Raw genomic sequence first — 7,633 nt, 5'->3', positions numbered from 1 at the left:
AGTCCTCACCATCACTCCCTATCCCTCTCCCACTTCCTAGAAAGACACTAAAACACTGAGTTTGGACCCAAGCCACAGAAGCCATTGGATTTCTAATCTCATCTGATTTGAGGAGTTCACTGTTCAAAGCTACAGGGTTTTTTCATTTTTTTGTTTGTTTTTGTTTAGCACATACATGTGTGCTGAACCCAACTGTGATCCAGCTACCTGAAGCAAAGGGCCTAATGCCAACTGGGAGGCCGCTGGGTAGCCAAAATGCCTGTCTGGGACAGGCAGATATGACATAGGGTCTCAGAAAGGACTCACATGCTCTGCAGCAGCAGCTGGTGGCTGGGGTGGGTACTCTACAGCTACTCTACATTTAGAATAGCATTAAATGCCTAGGTTTGAGCAGCAGAATGTCATGCCTCACGTCTGATAACACTCTCTAGCAGGGAGACCTCAAGAGTTTTGTCACCTAAACTCAAGATTAATGTCTCAGCCAAGGGAACTTCTAATTATTTATATACATTTTGTCCTCTACTAGAAGTGCAATCAGCATATCAAAGTGTGAGGTGCTAAGACTCCTTATATATCCATTATATGAGTCTTGAGAGGCTCCCCCTCATTTAGATGCCAGCTTCTTTCCCTGTTCAGAAATCTCCATTTTGCAGGTGGTTCAATACTCAAGGAAAAGTGATAGGCACAAACTGGAAGACCTTTTGGTGGTATAGTCCATCATCAAGTTAGGAATGCTCCTGAAAAGCACTGCAGCACTTGATTTGGTTTCCTTCCAAACATAATCTGTTTCATGGGTACCACAACTGTCCTCAGAACTGAACTAACAGACACTAAATGGAGATGATCAAGGTATTTGCTCCAAAACTGCATTATGCTCTGAACCACATTGCTCAAGTAGACTTCATTATACTTCACATTCAAAACTTAGATTTGGCCCAGGTCCACAAGGCCGGACCATTTATCTAGTTTTATCAGCTTCACTTCTTGGTGCAATAGTTTCCATGGTTTAGAAAACATTATCTTTTTTAAAAATGCACCTCTCCTGCCTTTACTTGTCACTTAAGGCTCCAAATCTTCATGGGCACTTGGAAAAAAAAGGGTTAGGAAAAATCAGAGTTGATGGACACGGGTCTTCCATAATTTCATGTGTTTTCAGTTCCTGATACAGTTCAAGTATTCAAAAACCCAAACGGTTTTCAAGAAAAGTGATGGTTGAATTATAATGACCTTAAGCTGATATCTCAGTAACCTTAAAAGACAGAAGCTAATGTAGAAATCTCTTGTTAACCACCAAATTAAAATATCCCGGTTTGAAACAGTTTCATAATGTGAAGTTATTATCAGGCTTAAGTAAATCTTGTATTTGCCCATCTGGAATTGAATCTAGAGACACCCTCTAAAGCATCAGTGTTTGGCTGTGTAACTTTCCTCATTATTTGTTCTTGCCCAATCTACCAATAATACAACGCATACTGCTTATTTGGCTGCTTCTAAAAACGATCTTCTACCACACTTTATATAAATAGTATAGACTCTCTGATTCCTTTCATAGCTATTTTTTATTGAAAGATTTAATGGACAGGTAGTGAAATGGCAGTTCTGTGAAATCAGAATCATGTTCATCATGATTATCACGGTCTCGGAGTCAAAGATGTTGTTGCTGTAAGGAGGCAAGTGTTACCACACTAACATCTATAGCTACTTTTAACCCCATGCAGATGACTCCTGTTTTCGGATTAGGAATACAGAAGCACTAGCTGCGAGAGCATGTTCAGTCAAAGATGCTTCTAGGGTATCACACCATCCATCCTCCTTTTCACATGCTCCAGCTGACTGCATGGGAAGCACTTGGTCATTTCTGTATAGTCTATCCAAACCACACCTACTACCCGGTGCTGCTGGGACATCATTATTAACGACTCAATAAACATTCAATCGATCCAGCTAAACTCTAAAAGGTATCATATTATTTCATTAACAGCAGAATTTTCTATTGATCAGAAATCTACGTGTAAATGCATTTTCTTCTCAAAATCTTGGACTCATACAGAAGCACGGTAAGCACAGAAGGGCTGTGTCTCTTTGATTTGGTGAAGAAGCTATTTCATGCTGATGCAATTGCTAAACTGCTCTTGCAGTCAAGTTTCAAGTTTATTTCTCCCAACTAATTTGGAAGGCATAACGCATTTTCCTTTTTAGTACGTAACCTTCTGTTTTCCTTGAGTCATCAATATTTGAAAACTGATAGTAGAAGCAGAAAATCAGACTGTAAACTAATCATCTTGTTTAGAGCAGCCTACTAGTGAATGATCAAATCCTGCATGAGATTTTGGTGCATGGAATAGTTCAGGAGTAAATGCTGTTGATTGTTTTAGAGCAGCACATAGCACAAATGCACAAAATAATACACACAATGCAGTAAATCCCTAAGGTGGAATCTCATTTGCTACTATTTGTTGTGAGGGAAATGATTGGCTTGGAATTTTGTTGACCTTTACAATGCCCAAGGGAAGCTCTCTCAAACAGCCAGGTCCTTCCATTGTGCTTCAAAATCAAGCTCATTTCTGGTTGGCCAAAAGCTTTCATCAAATCAATGGTTGTTCAACAGATTATAAGATTTTGCTCTTTGATGCAAAATGATGCAACTTTAAGAATAGTTTCAAGGCTTGTTGGAACATGTTTCAATTACAAAAACCGTCTTTATTACAATATTCTAGGACATTCCACATGAATGGGTTTTAATCATTACCCTTCTTTTCTCAGGCTGCAGTGAAATTGCCCTCTCATAATTGGGCACCAGGCTGAACTGCAGCAGTGCAGTTGCAATGAGAAGCCATGGGGATGCTTTGTTACCCATAATTATTTTAAACAAGTGTAGAAAGTGCTAGGCCTACCGATTCTGTAGTTTACAATCAACTTTTCTACCCTTTACCATGTGTTAACCCCTCTAATGCCCTGATTCCTGCTTAGAATAAACATACATTAGAAACACCAAATTGGTGAAAAATGAATGATAAGGAAGGAAATCAGTTTTTCCTCACACTTTATCAAAAACTTTTTATTAATATGTATGAATTATATATTAATCAATAAGCAGTAAGCACTGTTTAAAGAGATCTAAGTCTGCCTCTTATGTAAAAAAACCCCTAATTTTCAGTTACAGGTTTGTTTTCAGCCTGCTTTTGTAGGGCCACCACAATAAAACCAGGAATATAAGGAATGTTTTTTTCAGAAAATTCTAATGTGAAAAAACAATAATTCATAGGTTTAATATTAAAAAACATGGCAAAGAAAACAGAAGCATTGCACATCACTCAGCGCAGATCACTTTTATATTGAAGCCTTGGGAAGAAACTAATCATTGCTGTAAGTAGGCAGAACACAGCTGGGAGTGGCTGAATTGTGTTTGCAACCAAGGCAGACTGAGCAGCACTGTGTAAGGCAGCTCAGCTGGATTCCTGAGCAGTGAGAGGCTGCTAACCATCACAGCCTTTTAAAACACCACAGTAGTAAAAGCCCACCAAATGGCTGCAAGAAAGTGTTTGGTCTCAGGCCCAATGGGAATTTCCTCAGATTTCAAATAGTGGGGGCCATATGCCAAGATCCCTGCAGCACTTCTTAGCTCGAAAGTAAACAGCTGAATGTATTTGGCACAGTTTTTACTATGGCTGCTCAAGCAGCTTTTTATGTGTTTGTATGGGCATGGTATCACAGCACTGGAATTAGGAAGAATTCTTTTTTAAATCAATATTCTTTTGCTAAATCTCTGGAAAGTGTGTAAAGGGAAGGTATGAACTGACAAAAAAACCCACCTTAAAAATAGATAAATAAACAAGCAGAAATTTTTAGTCATCTGAAGCAGAAATCCCCATCCAATCATCCATCTATATATACACTAATGCTATTATCAAAGTTCTTGCTTTATGGTGAACTTGCCACCGGCTGCCGCAAGAGAGGAGCCCTAAAGAGGAGATACAAGGACTCCCTGAAACAACATCTCAGCCTTGGTCATATTGATCATCATAACTGGTCTACTCTGGCCTCCAATCAGGAGGCCTGGAGACACACCATCTATAATGCAGTTGTCTCCTTTGAGAATGCACGCATGATCACTCTCGAGGAGAAAAGACAACGCAGAAAGAATCGTGTCTTGCAGAATATACCACCTAAGGAGTCTTTCTGCTGTGCCTTTTGCAACCGGACATGCCTGTCTCGTATTGGCCTTTTTAGCCACCAGCGTGCTTGTAACAAATGTGGGTAGAGCCCTTCCCAAATCTTCGTTTGTGAAGCCCAGCCATGATAATGATGATGATGATGATGATGATTATCAAAGTAGGTAGGTTCCAAAAATGCAGATTCACATTACCAGCCAAGTGGTCACGCTGGCATGAAAAAGGCCAGGTTCGAATGCCACACCAGAACTCTTTGATCTTCATCTGACTGACATCTGGACATGCTGCAAATGATGCTTGACTGGATCCTCAAGACTGAGATTACCACAACATTACAGTACTGAGCAGTATCAACACATCTACTCCAACAGCTGTTTTACTGGCAGACTCCAGGAAGACCTCTTATCATAATCTCTTAATGAGATATTAATACCAACCTCAGAGGAAACTGCTTGCTCTTTCTCAGAGAGGTATTATCAGTAAATGCTGAACTCTGTTTACTGTGGTGTACAGGATGGAAACGCTGGTGGCAAGAAAAGCATTCCCTGAATCCTCCTCTGGAAGTGGTAAGACAATCCTGATCTATGTGCTTCCTTTGACAGGAAAAATTGAACATTTAAAGGCCAATACTTGGTCAACAGAAAACTGAAACCAAGACAGTGGGCTTTGATGATACTTTTATATGAGGAATAGTAAGACAAATTTTTATTTTTGCCTGCATGAATGAGAAAAAACACTGATCCTGTATGAAATGGTAGTGAGAGCTGCTTACACAATGATGATACAAGTTCAGTTTGTTATGTAATAGAGGACAGATGAAGTAGACATTTCTAACAGAAAGGACCAAGTCGTAAAGAATAGTCCTCTCAAAAGCACACAAAGCTCTTCTTTCTTGTGGATGTTATAAAAGTTCTCAGATTATTTCTGAGAAAAATGTCTTTGTTCAAGGTCACAGCCCTTAGAATTCATAATATCTGTATCTGGGCTCTTTATAAAAGTCAGGTTTTCTCAGAGCAGCATGAAACCTTACCACCTAGGTTCAGTTATCCCAGGTATTGTATATGTGGATACTGAGGCCTACCTGCCAGAGAAAAATCAATAACAATGCAGGTTAGATGAGCAGGTGGCAACAGAAAAAAAGACCGTGTGAAAGAATAAACATTCAGAGAACCACAGATGCCTATTGCTGGCTGATTTCTCCAGGACTCCTAGGTTTACAACAGATCTCTCTGATATTGATCGTTTTTCCTTGGTATCAAAGAGATGAACAATCCCACTGAAGCTTGCAGGAACTGACGGATGCTGTGAAAGGCTTTCCACAAGAGCACTGATAAAGTTCCTTGCCTATTTCTTCTGCCAGAGGAAAAGATAATATGGATTCACTGTTGAAAGAAACAAAACAGCAAACAAACACTGAGCAATTCTTTTAAGGTAAAATAAGTATTCTGGCTGCTCATGCCTTGCAGATGCAGAGAATCACATTGTTTCTGTACAAAAAGCAGGTTCTGCATTGGTTAGGTTTGAAGAAAATAAGCAATGTTTTTGTCAATAATTCTGAAGCTCTTACAAGCCCGATGTTAAAATCAGTGTTTTGGTGGTACTATATATCAGCTAAATGGAGCTAGAATGGAAACGAATTCTTCAAGATTTTCAGCACCTCAGAACACAGAGAAGAACATGGGAGCATTTTTGACAAATTGGGCCTGAACAAGTACGATAGAAGTGAGGAGACATTGTTAAGCATGCTTTCTGTCAAGGCAAATATATCTGTTTACTCTGATAACACCAATGAGCATCTTCTCTCTGTTAAACAACTCAAATTCATTCAAAACTGCACTAGGTACTGAGTTTCTATCAACCTTAGTATAAACAGACAATGTAAAAAGTGAAAAGATGTCGAGTTCTTTTTTCCCTCTTCCGTATTTCTTAAAGTTACTGGAGTCATTATATATCTTCAATATAAAAAGAAAAAGCCTTCACAAAATAATTCTTTGTCTTTGGTCATCTAAAGCCTCAAATTGGGTTATTTGGGACTTGAGCCAACAGAATGATTAAATGAGTCAACAGGAGGGTTAAAGGATGCTTCAATGTCTAGCAAGGTAGACATTTTCCCCTCAAATGACAGGAGGTCATAGGAAGCCACAAGACTACCATATGCCCTTTCAGCTAAAGCCATCTCTGACTGCATGAAGATGCAAAAAGACTACAAAAAGGTTTGTAATCCATTTCACTAACCAGTTACATAATCCTTGATTATTTTATACTAGTGATATTATCCAAAACAATACTGGTATAGCAATCTGAGCAACACTAATCTCTTCCAAGGTTTGTTTCTCAGAAGAGAGCTGAGCTTTTTTCAGCAGAGAGCCCTTTAGCTCTAGATGTCCTTTCACCACAAACTGACCCAGAGTCATGCAGCTCTGGTTTCTCTCAGCTGGAGGTACTGAGGCAAACTTAGTTGTCAGCACTGGCACAGCAGCCTGGCCAGGAAGCCAGCCTGGGGGCAGGTGGAAGGACTGCAGAATAGTATCCTTTCAAAGTCAAGCACCTGGGGGGTGTCCAGCCCTTGCACCCTGTGCAGTGAAGTGCTGCCAGGTCTGTGCAGTCATACAGACCCCAGGGTAGACTTGTCTGGTGTCAGCAGCAGGAAAAAAGCTAAAACTTTTTCCTCTCTTTCCCACTGAATTAATTGTTGGTATGTGAAGTAGTTCCTTCACAAAGAGAGTATATTGTTGAAATGGCTGAAAGGGTGAAGCTTAAAAATGCAGAAGGTGCATTTTTTCTTATTATCTGAAGTTGGCAGTCATATATTTACAGATGAATCAACTCAGTTTCCCGGGCAGAGAGACGAATCAAGTCCCTAGAGCTTCATACCATGGGAGATGCTTTGGAAAGTGTTCCAAGTAGTCCTTTATCAAATAAAAATGAAGTTTTGAGTCAGCAGCTCCTCATCAGAGTATTGATCCTTTCCTGGCATAACAACATCTTGTTTAGATGATGACATAATGTTTCCAGTAGAGCCAAGGACACCTCAGCTTCTTTCCAGATATGCTTGAACACACTGAAAAGTGCAATGAGATGCAGAGTGCTGATGAATAGTTCTACGCCTTCAAGAAAGGAGAACTTGAATGCAAACAAGGATTGATTAAAATATATGTTTCTTTCACATTTTGAAGTGGATGAAAAGAAAAGCACATAAGCTTCAAGCTTTGACCTGGCTTATAAATACAACAGAAGATTTCCCAAGCTAAGTTAGATACTGAAAGTTTACCAAACAACAAAGGTGCTATGGAAAGCATCATGGCTAAACTCAAAGCCTTCTCCTAGATCCATAATTCCTAAGCACTAGATGAAAACTGACTGGTATTTCTCTGTCATAATAGTTTTCTCATTAATTTTACTGGTTTTCAACATACTGCAAACTATTAGCAATGAAAGAAATTGGATATTTTCTTGTATTG

This window comes from Lepidothrix coronata, unplaced genomic scaffold (assembly GCF_001604755.1).
Source record: "Lepidothrix coronata isolate B3197 unplaced genomic scaffold, Lepidothrix_coronata-1.0 Scaffold32, whole genome shotgun sequence".
In the NCBI taxonomy this organism is placed as follows: Eukaryota; Metazoa; Chordata; class Aves; order Passeriformes; family Pipridae; genus Lepidothrix; species Lepidothrix coronata.
Note: the sequence above shows the minus strand (reverse complement) of the source record.